Source organism: Dasypus novemcinctus, chromosome 17, assembly GCF_030445035.2.
Source record: "Dasypus novemcinctus isolate mDasNov1 chromosome 17, mDasNov1.1.hap2, whole genome shotgun sequence".
Lineage (NCBI taxonomy): Eukaryota > Metazoa > Chordata > Mammalia > Cingulata > Dasypodidae > Dasypus > Dasypus novemcinctus.
This window is the reverse complement of record NC_080689.1, coordinates 60280277-60301726: the sequence shown is the minus strand read 5'-3', so window position 1 is coordinate 60301726 and position 21450 is coordinate 60280277. Positions and strand designations below refer to the sequence as shown.

The window sequence follows — 21450 nt, the reverse complement described above, 5'->3', positions numbered from 1 at the left end:
TAGGCTGCACCTGGTGACCACTGCCCTATCAGCAAAGAAAGGAGCTGTCTGATGCCAATTCTATCTTCACGTGGATGAAAGTTGCAGTAATTTACTAGCAGCAAGTTTTGTAGTAAAAGCATAATGAAAAAGTTTCTGTTGCTATTTCCATAGTAATGGGTTAGATCTCCATTGAATGCAGGTCTAGTAATGCTGCAAAACCGACCTTGCATCCAGTAGCTTGAGGCAGGTGGTTTGGTGTAATGGTTTAGGGGAGCCAGACTGCCTGGCTTCAGATCCTGCTTTCTCCTCACTAGCTGTGAGACTTTGGGCAAGTGATTCAATTTTTCTGTTCTTCAGTCTCACTTCTAATGTGGAGATTAGTTTCTGGTAAATCAGTATTTCATGATTAATGAGCAGATTAATAAGTTATGTGTGAGAAGTGTAGAACATATGTAAGGTTCACTATATCTTAGCTATCACTATTTTCATTATTATGTACTGATATCATTTGTGTGGTCATTCCAGGATGGTTTCATAGAGGTTTTCATTATGGCATGAGATTACCTTCATGGAGTAAATACATATTTGAAGTTAATATTTTCCTGTACAACATATTTTGTGTGGTGTGTGTCAGTATTACCAAAGTCAAAACTTAGAAAAGGGAAGCGGACTTGACCCACTGGATAGGGCGTCCGTCTACCACATGGGAGGTCCGTAGTTCAAACCTTGGGCCTCCTTGACCCGTGTGGAGCTGGCCCACGTGCAGTCCAGATGCACGCAAGGAGTGCCCTGCCATTCAGAGTGTCCCTGCATAGGGGAGCCCCATGAGGAAGGAGTGCGCCCCATAAGGAGAGTCAAAGCCCTTGAGGGAAGACCCTGAAAGGGGCTTGGAGCCAAGTCCCTCCTTCTGGAATCCAACCGCTAGGGGGTGTGTGCACTGTGTCCCCCAAGCCCCAGGCTGAGAGGTGGTGTTGACCCAGGAGTGGGGTCTTTCAGTTCTACAGACACAGGCAGATCCCTCATTCCAGAAGTTTCAGTCCCACCTGGGAGACACCACCTGGCCACCACCTGTGGAACCAGACAGTGAGTAGCCACGGTGGAAGGGAGGGAGGGCGGGAAGGGAGCCGGTGTCGGGAGGCCCAGAACCCAGGACAAGCCTCTCCCCTGCCATCCCCAGGCCCCTCAGTGGGTCTGACCTCTTTAGAGGAGGGCATAATCTTTTTCTTTTTAATGTAGCTATAAGTATAATGTGCATCTCAAAGTGCACATAAAGTGCACAGTCTAATATGTTTTGATACGTGTACACCCATGAAACCATCACCACAATCAAGATGCTGAACACATTCACCACCTGCCCTACCTGCACCATAGTTTGTAACCCTTTGTAATCCCTCTGCTCAGTTTTCCCTCCTCCCCAGGCAACTACAGCTCTACTTTCTGTCTCTGTGGATTAGTTCGCATTTTCTCCTTATAGACATATAAGGGATTGACTGGACATACAATTTTTTTTCTTCTCTGCCTTCTTCCACTCAGCATAACTATCCTGAGTTTCACCCATGCCGTGGCGTGCACAGTAGTTCATTCCTTTTTATTGCTGATCAGTGATCCATTTAATGGCTACGCCACGACTTACCCACTTAGCTGTTGACAGAATTTGGATTGTTTCCAGTTTTTTATTTCAAATAAAGGTGCTGTGAACATTCATCTATAAGTCCTTTTATTGAATAATCTTTATTTTATCATGGGTAAACGCCTAGGAGTAGAATGGCTGGGTCATAGGGTATGTGCATGTTTAACTTTTTAAGAAACTGCCAAGTTGCAAAATGTTTGTAGGATTTGTAGTCCCACCCACGGAGATGAGAGTTCCTTCTCCTTCACATCGTTTTCAACACTTGGGATGATGGGTCTTTTTCATTTCAGCCTGGCTAATAAGTAGGTAGGAGTGATATCTCATAGTGGTTTTAGTTTGCATTTCTCTAATTACTAATGATTTTGAGCATTTTACTTCGTATAGTTAAATACGTCACTGAAAAAAAATTTATCCATTCAAACTCTTGTCTAAATAAAAAATGAGTGTGTCATCTTGTTGAATATTGAGAGTTCTTTATGTATTCTAGACACAAGTCCTTTCTCAAATGTGTGATTTGCAAATATCTTCTCTCAGTCTGCTTGCCTTGCCCGAGGTCATGAAGATATTCTCCCATTTTCTTCCAGAAATTTTAAAGTTTAGGTCAATGTTTCATTTTGAGTTAGTGTTTGTGTAAAGGCATGAGGTGTGGATTGAAGTTAATTTTTTAAAAGATTAATTTAATTTATTTATTTATTCCACCCCCACCCCCCTGCCACAGTTTTCTTATCTCTGTGTCCAGTTGCTGCGTGTTCTTCTGTGACTGATTCCATCCTTATCAGCTGCACCGGGAATCTGAGTTTCTTTTTTTGTGTCATCTTCTTGTGTCAGCTCTCCTTGTTGCAGTGCCACTCCAGGGCAGGCTGCACTTTCTTTCATGCTGGGTGGCTCTCCTTACAGGGCACACTCCTTGAGCTTGGTGCTCCTCTACATGGCACGGCACTCCTTGTGCCCATGAGCACTGCGCATGTGCCAGCTCGACACGGGTCAAGGAGGCCCGGGGTTTGACGAGAACCTCCCATGTGGTAGGTGGTCACCCTATCTGTTGGGCGAAGTCTGCTTCCCTAAAGTTCATTTTTATTTGTTTGGATATTACTATTCAATTGTTCCAGGGCCATCTCTTGAAAGGATTATGCTTTCTCCACTGAATTGCCTTTGCTTCTTTGTTGAAGATCAACCCTGACTTCCTGTTCTGTTCTCACACCTCCAAAGGCCAGGTGCTCTCCCACTTCCCCTAGCCAGGGCTTGAGGAATAGGGCATGGATCCTGAGGGTAGGATGGAACCAGGTGGTGACCATGGATGTGTGAAATTGAGTCCTTGCTCATGAGGAGAGCCACGGGTGATGGCAAGACCAGGGGCAGTGGCAGGTGGGCTTGCTGGGAAAGACCCTGCAGAGGAAAGGGCTGCAGTTTCCTTGAACGGCCCTGGTGGCCAAGATCTCTCACTCAGGGCTCTCATATCCCCAAATTGCTCTGAAGGGACTCTTGTCCTCTGTTTTCTGTAGGGGTGCCCAGCCCTTTCAGAGGCAATTTCAGCTCAGAGGCCCCGGGTGACCTGAAGGTGTGGCACCCCTCCATCATAGCACTGTGGATTGAACAGGGGCCTTCTGACAGGAGCACCTATTTTGTTCCTGTGGTTTTTTTCCCCCCTGGAATTCGCAATCAGAAAATTTATGTTTGTGTCTACATGGTTTCAAGGAGTAACAATGATGAATCAAGAGCCTCAATGGTTGGTGTACAAATATAGCTCAGGACTAAACATGGGCCTTATTCATATGTTTTTCTCAATGACTCTTCTAATGGTGAAATTTGTGTGGAATTAAACTTCAACAGCTCTAAATTATATAATGAGTTATTTTTAAGTTCATTTACACTGGCAGAAGAATCCAATCTCATCTGCGTGGGGGTGTAGCTAGTTTACAGTAAACAAGAATTTCTATCCTTTGGGCCCTTTAGTTCATGTGTGATGGCTAATTAGGTCTTTGGCTATTGTTTGGTCCAGGGTCAAGAAGGCCACAGGCCATGGTATAGGCATCTCTCCACGGAAATCTTTAGAACATGCTGGTAGATCTATATGCTTCCCTATGAAATGGGCCTCTTTGGCCAACCTCTGCATTTCCTCCCCTGAAGATTCCTACCGTTTTGCCAGGGTGGCTGATGTACAGGAAGCTCTCCAGCTGTGTAAAGAGCATTCTCATACCTGGGTTGTGGAGATGCAGATGCTGAAGTACAAGGTGGACAATGTCTGTTCCCAGATCCAGATGCTCAGTGGCCACCTGGAAAAAACCAGTGCTGACATCCGGATGGTCAAAGGAGTTCTAGAGGATGCTGGCACCTGTTATATCGAGACCCAGATGTTAAGGAATTCCTTGGAGGGGGCTGATGCTGAGATCCAGGGACTACAGAAAGCTCTGGAAGAGGCAAACCCATTGAATTCCCAGACCCAAGATTTCTTACAAAGCAGTTCAGAAAACACCAGCTTTGCACTCCACATGTTAAGCCAAGGCCTAGAAAATGCCAACACTGAAATTCATGTGTTAAAGGCAGGTTTACACTACACAAATATGAGTTTACAAAATGCCAGTGTTCAGACCTACCTTTAGAAAGGCAGTCTGGGGAGTGGCAGTGTTTTAAGGACCCAGCACCAGGTGTTAAGCAGCAGTTTGGAAGGGCCCAATGCCGAGATCCAGAGGCTCTGGGGAGGTCTGGGAAATGCAAGTGCTTTCAATTCCCAGACCCAGCCCTTTATAAAAGGCAGTGTACACAACACAATTTTTGAGATCCAGTTATTAAGAGGTCAGTTGGACAGTGCTGATGAAGTGATTCAGTTGTTAAAAAGAGATTTGAAAACTGCCATTGCCCAGACCCAAATGGCAAAGGGCGGTATGGAGCAGACAAAAGCTGAACTCCCAGGAGTAAGAGCAGAGTTGGAAAATGCCAGGGGAGAGTTAGAGACCCTAAAACAAGGAATGAAGGGTGCTGTCTTAAATTCCCAGACCCACATGTGAGAAAACAGACTGCAGGAGGCACAGGCTGAGATCCAGAGGCTACAAGTTAATGTGAGTAATATCAACTGGCTACTTGTGAAAATCCAGGAGCAGCAGAACAGCCCAGAGACCCTCTGTGCAGCCTGTGCTTCACAGGATCAGCTACAAAGGAACCAAAGTAAGTGGTAGGGAGGGTCCACCCTGGAGAGGGCAGAGTTGCTGGGACGTTAGCCTCTTTAGCCTCAAGCATGAGTCCCATCCGGGAAAGGGCAAGGGTGGTGGAGAGAGAACAAATCCAATAAACACACCTCCTCTGTGCCCCGGCAGTAGCACAGAAGACCTGAGAAGCTATGTCCTTGCTCTCAGGTGGCTTATAATCTCTCCACAAAATTTCTCCTTTGGCAAACCGGATCTTTGTGATGAGGTGTGTGGTAATGGCTGAGTGTGCTTGTGGGAGTAGACAACCTGTCTGTGACTTCCAGCTATCACAAATGATGTGAACCAGAACAAGTTGCTTACCTTTCCTGAGTATCACTTGCAAAATGGGGCAATAGGATTTGCTTCACAGGGAGGATCAAATGAATCAACACAGGTAACGCACGTAAGCTAGTAGGCAGGATTCGAGCATGTGTCTGAAAAAACTTTCATGAACATCTCCCATGTGTCAGGGGGTTAAAGATGAATAAGACATGACGCCTGCTCTTGAGAAGGTTACAAGATGCAAGACGGACACAGACCTGTAAGCAAAGTCATATGGATTGGTGACAGAGGTATTAAGTTAGAAACAAGTACTGGGAACTGAGAGGGCGGATGCAACAAGAAAGGTGAGAAGGAACCTTTTGTGGAAGGGGGAAGGAAATCTACTTATCTGTCATCTATCTATCTAATCATCTATGTAATCTATCTATGCAAGTTTCAAAAAGTAAAACCTTTACTGCATGAACTCACTCTGACATTTTATATTCTATTCTTTAAAAAAAGGAGCAAAGCTTGTCAAAACTGATAAACCAATTTTATGACACACTAATGGGTCGGTGATTACAATTTGAAAAACACTGGGCTAGAGGGGTGCACAGGACCGGAGAGACACATGCTAGATTGGAAGGCCTGTGAGTGAGCTTGGCCTTTATCCTCCAGAAAATGTGGGGGCACTGAAGGGTTTTAAGGAGAACCCTGAGATTCTGACGTGGGTGGCCGTGGAGGGTCCCCAACTGAGGAATTAAGGAGGAAGAGGAGCAGCAAGATTTATACATGCTGGCTGTGGTGCTTTGGGGGACATCCAAGTGGACATCGCCTGCAGGCTGTCTGGAGTTGAGGAGAAAGGCCAGGGCTGCAGACACAGGCTTGGGTGCCCCAGGTATGTGGGTTCTCATTGCAGCAGTGGGAGTGGTGGGGTTTGCATGATGCAGAAGAGGGCTGAGAATGGGGCCAGGAATCAACCTTCAGGAGGCAAGAAGGGAAAGATATGTGTGAAAGGGGAATTGGGAGATGTGCATGTGGGAAAGCCAAAAGAGGAGAGAATTTCAAGACGGGAGTGGTCAGTTCTGGCACATGCCAGAGAGGCCATGTAAAATAAGAAATGAAAAGCATCCACTGACGCTGGGCAATTCAAAAGTCATAAATGAAGTTTCGGTGGAAGCAGATCATGGTTATTGGGTATGAATTGATCAGGTACATGAGTCTGTCAAGGAACGTATCTGAGAGGGAAGGAGAGATGAGGGGAAGAGTAAAAAACAATGCACATCATCTATTTCTCCATTACAACATGTTTCTATTAATTATAAACAGTGTGGCAAATATGGAAAAATTGCAAGATGAGAAAACAAGCATCTGTATTGCCATGAAAATTTGAAGACTTCCAAGTGAACCCTCCCCCAAACCCCCACTAATATTTTGGTAAACTTGAGAGAGTGTCTCCAGATTCAGACAGGCTTCACCTGGGGTTTACAGAAAGGAAACAGCAAAGAGGTGGATGTTGAAGATAGGGGAGGAGAGAGGGAGGAGAGTGAAATGCACGATGAGTGACTGGCCTTGAAGAGGGTTGGGATGGTACTTGAATCTCTGAGGCTGGGAAGGGAGCAGGTGTGGAAATTGGTGAGCACCCTACTGTGCAGATGTGGGAACACGAGACTGCGAGAGCTGCTGTTAACCACATCTGTTTCTGGGTGGCATAGGAGGTCACTAGCTAAGGAGGAGGATGCCTGTAGGGAGCTGGGGGAGAGAAGGGATGGTTGGGAGAAGCTGCTGGAGAGATGGGGGCTGACAAATGAGGACTTGGCAGGCAGTGCCGAGCCCCTGCTCTTTGCCTGTGTTTCCAGTCAAGTCTAAGGAATCACTGGCCATGCAGACCAGTGCCTGGAAGTCTTTCCTCCTTCCTGTCTCTCCTCGAGCCCCACTGCTGCCCTCCTGCTTTAGTATGGACTGAGAGGTGCTCCATCCTGGCTGCACGTTGGAGTCACCCAAGTACATGCCTGGGACTCATGTACAGGAATCTGATTTCTTTTGGTTGGGATGCAGCCTGAGCACCAGGAAGTCTTAAAACATGGACAGTCAGGGTGGAGTATCATTACTTTAACTATTCCTTAAGGGGCCAAATAGTAAAATTGAGACCTGTGGACCACAGTCTCTGTCAGGGCTCCTCAGTGCTGTCGTCTTGCACTGCTGAAGCAACCGAAGAGAACATGTAAATGAATTGGTGTGGCTGCTGCTGTGACACTATTTATAAAAAGAGGCTGCTGATGGGCTATAATTTAGCCACCCCTGGTTTGGATGACTGGTTCTGAGGCGTCAGAGAGCATAAGAATCACATGTGGCTTTGTTAAAACTCAGACTGTTCAGATACAATTTCTGAAAAAGTAGGTCTGCGCTGGGCCTGAGAAGGGGCATTTCTACCAAGTTCCCAGGAGGTGCCATGCTGCTCGTCCAGGGAACACACTTTGAGAACACGTGGTCCCCATGGTCTGTCTCTCCCTGAGATCTTTGCAGTTGGGTTCTGATGGATGTTTCTGGCCCAAGCAGGATGGTCTTTTTTTCTTGTTGAACCTGCACATTGCACCATGCTGAAATATTTACAGTGCAAATCTGCGCCATCCATAAAACCCTTTAGGGCCTCCCATTGCTCACAGGGAAAAATCCAAATTCCTTCTTACAGGCATAAGATGTAGTGCTGGAAGCCAACCACGCTCCTCTCCCACCCCTTGAATGCCGGCCACACCCCAGGTTTTGCACAGATCAGCTCGTGCCATGCCCTTTTGTGCCTGCCTGCCTTTGCACCTGCCATTTCCCCTGTCTGGAAGGCTTTTCTTGGAAATGATCCCCTGGCAAACTCTTCTTCAGTTTTTTTTTTTTAAGTGTTTTTCTGATTAAAAATTTTTTAAAAATGTTACAGTAGTTGTAGGCTTAGAGAAAAATCCTGCAGAAGGTAGAGAGCTTTGCCCATGATTAATGTTTTCCCTTAGTGGGTACATTTGTTACAATTGGTGAACCAACATTATTATAATCATATGATTAACTATAGTCCATAGTTTAGAGTAGGCTTCACACTTTGTATTTTACAGTTCTGTTTCCTTAAAAATTTTTTACTGTGGTAACATATACATAACATAAAAGCTCCCATTTTAACTCTTTCAGTATATACATTCACAATATTGTGCTACCATCATCATCTTTTCTGGCTAGAAATTTTCCTTGGCCCCAAATGGGAACTCTCTAACAACTGAGTATTAATTTCCCATTCCCCACCCCCTCAATTTTTTTTAAAGACTCACCTCAAGGAACATCTTATCCCAGATTCCCTTGCTAAGCCTCCCCCCCAGCTCTGGTGACAGAGACGACACCCCCTTTCATGCCTCTATTCTAACCTGCACGTGGCATTTACTTAGTGCATCTTCCGTCCCCTTCTTACATCTGTCTCACTTCACAAGACTGTAAATTCCTCGAGGGCATGAATCCTGTCTTATTGGTCTTTTTATAACAGTCCCTGGCCCACAGAAGCTGAGGAATGTCGAACAATGAATGTATGAATGTTGAAGGTATGAATGAAGAAATGAGTGTTGTGGCTCCATTTCAATAGCTGCGGTGGAGATGATACTAAAGAGCAGGATGTGGTGACAGGGAGGGAGGAAAGAGCTGAGACTTGGGGCTCCTGGTGACAGGATGAGCTCTTAGTGTGTGACACCTGTGAGGGCAGGTAGAGCAGGTGATGAGGAAGTCCTGGGACAGTCCTGGGTGTGGGCAGCCAGAGTGGATGGAGATCAAGTCAAGGAAGTAAGGGAAACTCTGGATGGATGGACAACGTCCTCGAGAGATGGTGGGAATTGAGATGGAGACTGCATGGTGGCAGTAATGAGATGGGAAATAAAGTGACATGGTCAGAAAGCACGTGTCTCAGCAGAGAGTTTTTCTGGGTAGCAGAGCTGAGTGTCCCAGGAGTACTGAGCCAGGAGTCTTGAGCTGCAGCTCCCTGGGGAATTGGGTAGTGGGACAGGGGCATGGTCTCAGCAGCACTTGCCCTTGGGGAACCGAGCCTCAAGGGCATGGGCCTCAGTGGCCAGCCGCTGGCGGGTTCAGGGAGGCCAGCTCTGGGACATCCGCCATCAGCCCTGGTTGTCTCTCCTCCCACCTCTGCTGCAGCTCAGCTTCTCTGGCTGCTCCTGCAAGGCTGGAAGTTCTTCAGGGGGAGCTTGCATTACTTTTCTGATGTCAAGAAGTCTTGGAGGAGGCTGAGCAATTCTGTGTGTCCCAAGGAGCTCACCTGGCATTAGTGACTTCTGAGGAAGAGCAGGTCAGAGCTGGGGGCTTGGGGTGGTTCTGACAGGGTTGGTGAGTGACAAGGGACTTTGGTGCTTTGACCTTCCTCCTCTAGGGGAGGGCACAGCCCATAACCTTCATGTCTCCTGTCAGGTGGTAACAAATACTGAATTCCTCTGAGCATCTTGCACTGGAGGCGGAAACCTGGACAACAAACCCCACTGTCCTCAGTGACTGAGGGAGATTCCCGGAGGTCGACAGATGCCAGCAGCAGGGCAGGGCAGAGGCGGGTGGCGGGGCAGCACTCTGAGACCATGAGGGAGCATGCTTTTCCCTCAGCCCCTCAGGTCCGTTTGGGCTTCCTCTCCTGTCATCAATCTTGATTTTTTTTTATCCCCCCCCCCTTGAGGCTTGCTTGCCGTCTGCTCTCTGTGTCTATTTGCTGTGCATTCTTCTGTGTCTCTCTACTCATTTTTGAATTTATCCCACTGCATCCTTGAGGCTTGCTTGTTGTGTGCTCTCTGTGTCCATTTGCTGCGTGCTTTTCTTTGTTTCTATTTGTCTCCCTTTTTGCTGTGTCACCTTGCTGAGTCGGCTCTACATAGCACTTGCAGGCCAGTGGCTCTCGGTGATGTGCGGGCGAGGCTGCCTTTACAAGGAGGCCCTGAGGCATGAACCCAGGGCCTCCCATATGGTAGATGGAAGCTCAACTGATTGAGCCACAGCCACTTCCAGAATCTTGACTTTTTAAAATGAAGTTGAATGTTTCATTAGTAGGATAATAAGCAATAGTTACACTATTATAGAAGGCTTATGATAAAAATGTTACCCTTGAATTACATAATTTTTAGAAGTAGTTTTTATTTTCAGGTCATTTTGTGAATTCTGAATATAATAACTAGACTGTAGCCTATGTCGCAGAGTGCTGTGAAAAAAAAGAAACACCCTGTATTATGTTTATCTGCAATCATTTGAAAGTTTATTTCAGTAGTATAGCTGCAACATGTAGCTTTTCCATTTTATTACTACAAGTTGCCATTTTAAACCTCTATCCACCACAATTTAAAATAACTAATCTGGATTAAGTTGCTTCAGATTAGTTTATTTTCATTCCTAAATAGATGTTACATATTTCTCAAATGCTGCTCCATTCCGTCATTGAACAATTTCTGAAGGTTTACTCAGTATCTTCTTTTCCAAAGCACCCAGCTCATCTCGTTTGTTCAGTTTTGTCCCAACTTTGAGAAGATTAGAGGAAACAATATGTCTGAAGGCTTCCTGTGCAAAACCGCCGAGTCCCGCATTACAGCACTGTTTTCTGCTGTTATCTGTTCATGCTTGCCTGGGAATTTCTGCACTGAGAGCAGACAGGGCCGGTGTGCAGCGCCCGGGTGGCACTGGCACCCCCCACACACACCCCCTGCTCCACAGGTGCAGATCAATCTCGATTTTAATGTCAGTCAATCCCATGGCTGTGGAGGGCATGTGAGCAGGAGACCCAGGCTTCCTGGGAAGGCCAGGCACTCACATTTGATTTGAGGAGCACCAAGGCCATCGATGCCCAGGGTGGCCATCTAGTGGGGGTCAGCGTCAGGATGTGTCAAGGTTATTAACAAAAGACCTCACTAGCTCTGGTCATTTCAGTTGACATGACCACCCAGGCCACAGGGTGCTCCTGAGACTGTTGTGTGGGTGTGAAAAAGGCCGTGCTGCTTTGTAAAGCATCCTGAGAAGCTCTGGCCAGATGTTGTCCCAGGACAGCACACCTCATATCCAGGGCTGGGACTAGGTAGGGAAAGTCACGTGACGGGATGCTGGGCCTCCCCGAGGGGCCCTGGCTGCTGCTTAGACCCTGGACACACCAGGGAAGGTGTAGGGAGGGGTCCAGCTCTGCAGGGAAGTGCGAGTTCTGGGGTGGAAGTTGAAAGGAAAGACCCCTCCCCTCTCTTCTCCCCAACTTGCTGCCTCACAGACACCCTCCCCATCCTTGGATCATCAGTGACTCAGGATGTCCTCAGCAGACCCAGGTCCACAGGCATCACAGCTCTGTCCCTGTTCTGGGGCTGCAAGGGGACTGGGGAGCCACGTCAGTTTAGCTCCATATGCCATAGCAGGGACAAGGACCACTGCCTGTGTCTAGCTGAATAACATCCCTCTATTTCCAGGTTTTTGAGCAAGGAGCAGCTGGACAACTGGCAGCACAGGAACGGGCCCACGGAGGACTGTGTCCATACTCAGCAGACGTGGAATGACATATACTGTGATGCCAACTACCAGTGGGTCTGCAAGAAATCTGTGGGTCACGATGTGGCCTGAGTGCAGAGCAGAGCGGGGGGGGGGGTCCCTCCCGGCGGCCAGCTCTGGGCCTCCTCTGTGCTGCCTGCGAGCCTCTGGCCTCCACTTGCTCTCTGGGGCTTCCACTTGGCCTCCTGGGTGTCCTGCCTTGAACTGTTGTTTAACCCTTTGGAGGCAGGATAGATAGGGACCTAAGGAGGAAGGGTAGAAAAACCTAATAAGCCTGGCAAGAGAAACTGAGGCACTGGCCTGCTGGCTAGCATGAATGTGCTGAGCACAGGGGCAAATTAGGAAGGGGCAGCTAACAAGCACACACCCTGCAGCTTACAGCACACAGCACACACCCAGCGGCTCTGTGATCAGGAGGCAACCTCATCACATGGCAGAAAGAGGGACAGGGCAAGGGGGGCAGCACCCCCACTCCACCCACTTTCAGGTTACCTCTTGCTTCATTGACAGTGACCAGAGGCCGATCCCCAGCGGTCAGCACAGCCTGCAGAGCTCATGGACAGCAGCCAGAAGCCAATCACCCCCCACCAGCATCCCCTAACCCAGCCCCTAACCCATTAAGGGAATCGGATCACCTAGTAGAGTTCCGCTGCTGTGTCTCAAGCATGCCAATCAGGGCATACCTGGAGTCCTGTACCCCCATAAATCACGGACCCCATGGTAGAACTTTGCATTTCCCCCCCTTGCCTGCATCCCTGCAGGTATACTTTCCTTCTCTTTCCTCAACCCCATTAAATTCTTTGCTTGCCTGATTAATCTGTGGCTTGTCCTTGAATTCTTTCTTGAGAAGAAGCTGAGAACCTAGATACTGGTTCTGATCACACTTCAAGACATTGACCCACATAAGCAGGGGGACCAATTGTGTGCCCTGGTGTGCTCCTCAGTGTCCACCTCCACAACCAGCACAGGCTGTCACCCAGCAGGTCCTCAGTAAACACTTGAATGAATGAAAGCCCTTGGCTTGTTAATTTTTTTGGTTCCATTTTTCTTTATTAAAAAGACATGGAAAAACATTTGGGTCCTTACTGAAAATGGAATTTTTCTTGTTTCCATTTCATTATTGTTGATGCAGACATTGCACATCTCTGTTAGGACATGATACTTTATTCTGATTAAAGAAGGATCATTCTTTGTTCCAAACACAACAGTCTTGGATACACTCTCAGGAAAATTGGCTATGCTCTCCCTAAATCAGTTCCTTGTTTCCATTGCTCAAGGCAGATTTCTGAGTGGGATAAAACCTGGGGTTGAACTAAGGTGACATTCTCACCTTGTCTAGGTAAAAGGCTCATGAGGAAGCAGATGCATCAGCATTTTGAACTTCTAACTAGTTCTAGTAAAAGAGGTTAGAAGACTTGCTTCCTCCCGGCGTCAGCAGCACTCTGGCTGGCTGACAATTCTCAGGTTGCTGGACTTCCTTATCTTTTGGAGATGCCCTCTCCTTTTTCTTAAAGCTTCCATAGACTTCCAGATTCTAGCTCCTCCCCTTGGCTTTTGCTTGTTTCTCTCTTATAGCCATTGTGTGCATGCACAGGGAACACTATGCAGAATTCTGGAGACAAGCCTCTGCAGCATTCCTCCTCCGTAAACTTCCACTGCTCTCAGTCTCCTGAAGCTCCCATCACACTTGGCCCTTGCCTCAGCTCAGCGAGACTGTCATGCCCCATTTGAAAACCCCCTTCTTGCACGACCTCATCCAGAAAGAGCCTCCAGGAAGAAACGCAGGGGGTTGGAAGGCTTCCTTGTCTCAGTTTTGCTCTGCCTGTTCAATATCTAAAAACAATTATTTCATGTATTTTGTCCAGTTCCCTCATTTCTTGCAGCAAAAGGGCTAGTTGAATTATTCCACCATAACCAGAAGTGCTAATTTTGTCTTTGATGATACCTTTTCTTGAACAGAAACTTAATTCTCTGGTACTCATGTTTATCAATCTTTTACTTTATGGCTTCTTCGATTTTTTTTTAATCAATCTTAGAAACTCCTCTTCTGTGCCAGGATTGAAATAACACTTTGCTATATTCTAGTTCCTATATTTGTTTATTTTTACCTTTATATGGTTAATCACCTGGAACTTGTTTTTGAGACTATTGTGAGATAGTCATCTACTTTTGCTCAAATATTAAATCATAACCTGTTCTTCACTCAATTGGTAAGCCAAGTGTTAATGGTTTGCAGTAATTAACAAGCTGTAGCTCAGTTACCATCATATGCACTGGGGAAAGGCTACCCCTCCCTCATAAGCCTATATGTCTAAGGATATTGCACTTCCCTGCAGTTTAAACAAAGAAACCAGGTAGAGGCAGGAGTAAGGGAGACAGAGATCTTGGCTGTGTACATATCAGAAGGAGAGGAAAACCTTCAGTGCCTGCATGTCAAAGGGAGATAAAGAAACCCTTTACTCCCTACAGATCTAAGAAACAGCCAGTCCTCCAGGTTTCCAAGAAAGCCTAACTCCCTATCCCACTACCCTCTAGCCATACAAGGGAAATTTTTCACCTCTAGGGCTCCCCATTGGCCCCTGCACCTCACTGGGTCCCTCAACCCTCTCCCACTGACCATCATTTCCCCACCTAGGAAAGTTCCATATCAATTCAAAAATTCAATTCCCCCCCTTCCAGGAGTGGGCTGAAGTCTCTCTTCAGACCCCCACCATGGTGGTTTTGGGGCTCAAGTCTGTTCTTCAGACCCCTTCTGATGGGAGAGCTCCTCAATAAATTTTCTGCCTGTGGTCATATCAGTCTCCGTGTCCCAGTAAGCACTGTTTTTCTCCAACACCAACTCTAATATGAACTGTATGAGCTTGTTTCTGGATTCTTGACTGCATTTCACTGAGCTCACTTTTCCTTTATTGGAACCACACTGTTTTCATTGTTATACCTTTATGTTTTGTTATCACCTGGGGCAAGCCCCTTTGGCTTTTTCAAAAATTTCTAGCTCTGTTTTTGGCCAGGTCTTGGTGACTGCTGAATTTCACTGAAGGGCCACAGGTGGCTGGCTGGAACATTCCTACATGTTTTTCTTTATTGCTCCTTTTTCTGAAGTCTGTCAGTTTCATCACAAAGGAGTCCTCCAGTCTTTTGCTAGAAAGATAGAAGCTCAGCTGCCAGTCTTCTACTGGCCTAGTGGGGTAAGGAGACACAGCATTTTACCATTTGGTATAGAGATGTCTCCTGAATCCCTCTGCTTTCAGCCTGGCTGTGCAAACCTCTCCTGGTATAAACCTCCTTTCTCTTCTGTAAGGGGCTAATGCCTGGTTACGGGAGGTAGAGGAGTGGATGGGTATGTCTCAATGGTCTCCATAAAACCCTTATAAACAGTTTTCCTGTTTTCAGCCTACCCTGCCTTTAGAGGTAATGGATACTTGTGAGTTGTGAGCTTGCCAGTGTTCTATAGCATGGATTGTCCCACTTTTTACTCACTCCCCCCATTACTGCTAAATCACTTACCATTCATTTACCCATTGCTAGCCTCCAAACTTTTGTTGCCATTTCTTGTCTTCTGTTAATTCCTCTTCCATTGTCTTCATCCTTATGGGCTATTCTCTTCTTTATTCCTTTACTGTCATTATAATTGTTTCTGGGAGGAAACAGCTACGAATGTATATATTTAATCTAGCCCTTTTAACTGGAAGTTCATGATATTTTCTAATAAGGTATAAGGATACTAGGGAATGGCATTGAATTTTGTCTATCTCATATGTAGCCACTTTAGCCAATATAGACATCATAATTCTTATTCATTCTCATATTTGTTTCTAGTTAATTGCATTGAGTTTTCTGTGTAAATGAAATTCTATGCCAATAATGATAACCATGTTTGTTCTTTTCCAGAATTTAGACATTTTCCTTTTCCTTTTGTTGTTGCATTGGTAAAGCTTCCAGAACAGTGTTGCCTGGAAGGAGTGATAGCAGACCTTCCTGTCTCCTTCCTTCCACTAATGTGACTGTTTCTGGTTTTGCACTATTGTTTATTGCTTGTTGTTGGTTTTGGATAATTACCCCTTATAAAGTAAAGAAAATTCCATTCAGTTCCAAATCAACAAGAGTGTATTTTTAAAATTAGGATTGAATGTTGAATTGTACAAGTGGTTTTTCAATGTCTATCAAAATACTCATCATTATCCTTTACTCTGTGAACATATTGATCATATTAATAGTTTCCTAATGATGAATTATCATTGCGTTTCTTGAGTAGCAACCTCTTTGGTTATGGTATATTATTCTCTTAGTATGTTGCTGGATTTGAATTCCTGATAGTTTAGTCATGCTTTCTTTTTTTTTTTTTTTCATTTACTGTTGTAGAAATGGAGAGAGATTCAATTATTTGCATATAGAAAGGCCAGGACTCTGGAATGATCTTGGGAAGGAAAAAGATTTCAGTAAGGCCAGCAGGACTCAGGACTTGTCTGTTCAAAACCCGAGCTGCAACAAGATTTTCAAGTTCCTTTTGCACAGGGTGGGGAGTCACATGGTGATTTTATGAAAAAAAAATGACTTTCTTTGTTAAGTGTTTGCCTGAGTACCAGATAGGTTTTGAGTTAGCATAAAGGTTTTGAATTAACATATAGCCCAAATTCCCTCTGGATGCAACTTTGAATACACATCCTTTCTGAACATTCAAAGTCTAAAGGGCCTATATTACTTAATTGAATTTCTAGGCAGAGTTGGATACAGAATTAGATAATTTTGAATTCAAGCACAGGCTATATTTTATTTCCCCTTGAAGCAAAGTTTAATTTTATTTAAGATTCGGCATCCCTATTTTGAGAATCTCTCTGGACTGACTGGTATGTATATAGAGTTTGCATTGCTAAATTGTTTCCCAGGACTGGAGTGGTTGCCATGATTATCAAGGGCAGGGCTGCACCTTCTCACTGTCCCTCAGGCACAACTTAGTTTTATCTACGAAGAGATAAACAGCCTCCCACCCATAGCCTGGGGGCCACTGGCATTTACCTGCATTACCTGTGGCTCCAGGTCCATCTATTAATTTTATTTTACCCTTAAAGGCTTTATACTTTTGTCTTAAAGAGGTGATGAAGGGCGATGCTCTCTTTTCCGTAACTACTTCCTGCTGGCCTTGGCTTGTACTCATTCCGTAATGTAAGAAACAAAGATTAGATTAGTTTTCACATAAAGGAAGAAAATATTTTTTAATGTAACCTGGCAGCCTACTGCCTCAGTCTCCCCTCCCATGTTAAGCAGGAAGAAAGGAAATCAGCTGAAGCCAGTGCTATAGGCAGTCAAAAAATGCCCAAGAAAGACCTAAGTCAATACCAATTCAGCACTAAATTCCATTCGTTATTTGGCAAAGAGGAGCAGGTAAAAACTAAAATGGTTGGAATGTGATGACGGAAGCGGTGAATCACAAACTTTTGCGCGGGCAACTTAGATCTTCTCGGATAGGCTGTCACTTCTGAAGTATCCAATCTGGAGAAACAGAGGAAGGGCTTGCGTGCTAGGCTTAGGGCTATAAATTGTGGCATTTTTGTTTGCTTGGTGCGCCAGCCATGTTTTCTGGTTGTGCGCCCCTTCTTGCAAGATTGAGAATAAATTCTTTTCTTCTCCACAATCGGGTGAGCCTTATTTTCTTCCAGAAGAAGATTTTTTTCCAACAGGTTTGGGGGCTCATCTGGGATTCTGAGCCTTCAGAGAGCAGACCCCTGGAGTGGACGACGAGAAGGCACGCCCCACTGTTTAAGTGGTCTTGGACTCCACCGGCAGGGGCCCCACTTCTTGCAGCCAAGAGGCCCAAGAACAGACGCTTAGATCTGCCTATTGTGGACCAGAAAAAGGGAAGGGAAAATCTTCCTCTCGTTGGCCAGGTGACTCCATGCATGGACCAAGGTAACAAGAAAGGCTATTAAATATTACCTTGGTGGATGGGAATTCTAATGAGTCTGAGGTTCACTGTATGTGCCTGAGAATTGTGACATACGGTGGGAAGTGAGTGCAGAGTCCCGATTCACATTTCCCTTCTCCCTTGAGGGAAAGGGCCAGAGACGGACAAAGCAAAAGATTCATAAGAAAGAGACCCAGACAAGATTCAGAATGGGAAATAGAGGCAGTCGGTCAACTGGGAAAAAGCAGAAGGGGGTATGTGCAGGATCCCCCAGAGACATTCCTCCAGATACTCCACTAGGGAGGATGTTAAGGCATTGGACCGATAGTGATTGGACCAAGGGAAAAGACAAGAAGAAAATGATTCAATACTGCTGTTGTATCTGGACCAAGGAAAGTATTTTACTGCCTGGTGTATTCTGGCCAAAATATGGGTCAGATGAGGATTGGCTTTGTGCTGACCTTGTCCTGTATGTTAATGGAAAAATACCCTTCTCCAAAGAAGAGTCTGACTATGCCATGTGCTGGTTAAAGGGAAAGGGGGCCACTTTCTATCCTATGAAAGCTGAAAATCCAGGCTCCAAGACTAAGCTTGCAGAAACTAAGGCTGCGGAAACTAAGGCTGCAGAAACAAAAGCTGTAGAAACTAAAGCCTGGGACCCCCTGTCTAATCTCCCTCCTCCACATGTTCCCCCTCCCCTCCCAGGAAAAGGGTCATTAGACATGGAGGGCCCAATAGAACCCATTCTAAACCCTTGGGAACTGGAGAATCAAGCAGGGTCAACAGCTGCACCGGTTACCACCCACCAACAGCTGAGGAAAGAACTGGAAGAGTGTAAGAAAGATATACACAGTTTTCCATTCGCCAGAGCATCTGAGGAGAAGAGAGTGAAAAAAGAAAACTTCATTCAGCCGTTGTATCCGCTGAGAGAAGTACCAATGGGGCCAGGGGAGATTGGCTATGTCAATGCCCCAGTGACAAGTACTGAAGTAAGGAACTTCAAGGAGGAGATGAAATCTCTAATGGAAGATCCAGTGGGGCTGGCTGAACAAGTAGATCAATTCCTGGGTCCTAGATTATACACCTGGCCTGAACTTATGTCCATACTGAATATCCTCTTTACGGGAGAAGAAAGAGGAATGGTGTGGAGGGCAGCTATGAAGGAGTGGGACAGGCAGCATCCACCTGGACAGGGGGTGATGGCAATAGAACAGAAGTTCCCAAACACAGACCCTAATTGGGATCATAATGACCTGGGTGACAGAACACAAATGAAAGATTTTAGAGACCTCATTATACAGGGGATCAAATTGGCCATACCCAAATCTCAAAACTTGAAGAAGGCCTTTGAAGTAGCCCAGGAGAAGCATGAAATGCCCTCTGCTTACCTGCAACGATTGAAGGAACAAGTGAGGAAATATTCAGGGATGGACCCTGAAGATCCTGTGGCTCAGGGAATGTTAAAAGTCAGCTATGTAAAAGGTTCTTGGCCTGACATTCAGAAGAAGATTCAGAAAAAAGAAGGATGGATGGATAAGCCGTTGGAAGAGTTATTGAGAGAATCCCAGAAAGTGTTTGTAAGAAGAGAGAAGGAAAAGCAGAAACAGAAAGCAAAGGTGGTGATTAGCAAAGTCGATCAAATGGTAAGAAAAAGACTGGAGATGGGTCAGGGAGGGAATAGGCAGAGGCAAGATAAAGATGCAACTTGGTCTTATTTAGATAAGGGGACAAGGAGAATGCAAGGCTCTGCAGGGTGCTCTGACTGGGAGGATGGGTCATTTCAAAAGGGATTGCCGGAGTTTAATGAAAGAGAGTCCGGTAATTCCCCTCATGAATTTTGAGCATTCAGGGGGTCTGAGGCTCCTCACTTCTAAAGCCCACTGGGAGCCTTTAGTAAATCTAACGGTGGGCCCATGTCATAAAAAAATTACATTTCTTGTGGACACTGGCACAGCCTGATCCTCTGTGACTTATTTCCCCAGAGGAACCAAATTTTCTGGAAGTTCCCTTACAGTCTCATGGGTAAAAGGAGAAGGATTTGAGGTCCCCATTCTTTCTACCACTAATATTTGTTAAGTAGACAATCAAACTGTAAGCCCTTTGTTGTACATCCCAACCAGGTAGAAACATGGAGAGACCCATCATTTCCTATATTTGTGAATGAAATGCATGTGTTTCCTGGGCCTATAGATGACAGACTATCCTTAAAACCTGATGAAGAAGGGAGGAAATATATAATCTTATCCTTCCTTTTGATCATACACCATTATATATTGGAAAAAATTCGCCCTTGCATTCCAACAAAAAATTGGACTATGGTTACCATGACAAATAAAGGTACAAAATTATTCATAACTTTGTTTCCTTCATATAATTCTTCAGTAACTGAAAAGCAAATTTATAATTGTCCACCCGAAAAACCTGAAAAGAGGGATGGCAGGAATGCCATATAGGAAGAGGATCTGTCATTTTTAATGATTCCTATTGAATAGTGAGGGAAAGTGCTTCTATGGAGACCCCCAAAGAATATAATGGTAGATTTATATGGTATGGACTTAACAAGGGTCAACAAGTTAGACATATGCAATTTCCTTTTTCAGAATCTCTATTCTTGGGTGAACAAGTGGTATATACTAACAATTTTACTGTTTGGAAATGTAAAGGAAAATGTTTACCAACCCCTTGAATTAATGACACCTATAGTCTTAATATACATAAAAACTTGTGGAAAGTATTTCTTGGAATTGCCCCTGCTTATGAATGGATTGATAATTACAGTCAAACAGGTTAATATCTACAATTAAATCAAATCTATCCATTGAAAGCATGTGTCAGGGATCCTTTCATATTCATTATTGGAAAAATAACTATAAAAGATAATGCCTTGTTTTATAAAAATGGTGCCTTGTATACTTATCTGTCAGAAAGTGTGTTGCAGGATTGAGACACCATCACAATAGCCAGAAGATGACGAGGTATATGGATTCCCATGCAAATGAACCGAATATGGCAGTCATCACGTGAAAGTCAGCTATTGCTACACATGGCGCAAGAAATCATGAAATTGACAAAAAGATTTATTGGACTCCTAATAATTAGTATAATGGGACTAATTGGAATCATCAGAGCTGCTGCAACTGCTGCTGACACTTTGCATGAGACTGTTCAGACTCAATAATACATGCACGATTGGCATAAAAATGCTAGTGATTGGTGGCATAGCTAAGAACACATTGATGAACAGTTTAATAATCGGATTAATGATTTAGAAATAGCTGTTTTGCATATTGGAGATAAATTGTATAATTGAAACTTGTTAAGGGGATTGAAATGTGATTGGAATGAAAGCCACTTTTGTATTACTCCTCTTGCCTGTAATTCATCTGATATAGAAAAAAAGATTAATCGTTTGCTAGGCCAGAAAAGTAATATCTCTCAGGAAATAATTGAATTACAAAGAAAAATATTAGAAATGTCTCAAAATCAAATTCATGTAGCCAATATCAAGGATATTTTCTCAGATATGATTCACATATTACAAAATTTAACCCAGTTACTTGGTGGAAATCACAGCATTTCCTGTCAGCTTTAGGAATAGGGTTAATCATATTTGTTTTGTTGCTCATGATTCTTGCCTGTGCTGGACACTGCTTTTGAAGAACATTGCAAAGCATAATAGCCAAGAGACATGTGAATAATCTGGTTCTAGGAAAAGCACTTCAAACACTTCCCCTAGTCGAAGAGCTTGGCTGGTAGTCAATGACGGGTAAGACTCTCAGAGGAGGGCAACCTAAGACAGGCACAGTCACCTCGACTAAAACAAAAAGGGGAGATGTTGGAAACTGAGGCACAGTGGCCTCACAAGGAGAGACGTGCTGTCTCCATGCTAATGCTGTCTCCATGGCTATGCTTGCACTCTCAGGAATGCAGTAATTAAGAGTTCCCGTCAAATGGGATGA

At 44.9% G+C, this 21450-nt stretch overlaps 1 long non-coding RNA gene across 2 annotated transcripts; it reads left to right on the top strand.

Moving 5' to 3' along the window:
• The first annotated feature begins 11216 nt into the window (after window positions 1-11216).
• LOC105745169 (uncharacterized) lies at window positions 11217-12405 on the top strand. 2 transcript variants are annotated; one of them, XR_011646131.1, is made up of 2 exons: window positions 11217-11621; window positions 12100-12405. It is a non-coding gene; the product is annotated as an uncharacterized lncRNA (long non-coding RNA). The 2 variants fall into 2 exon arrangements; XR_011646130.1 differs by having other exon boundaries at window positions 11217-11625.
• The last annotated feature ends 9045 nt before the right edge of the window (window positions 12406-21450 follow it).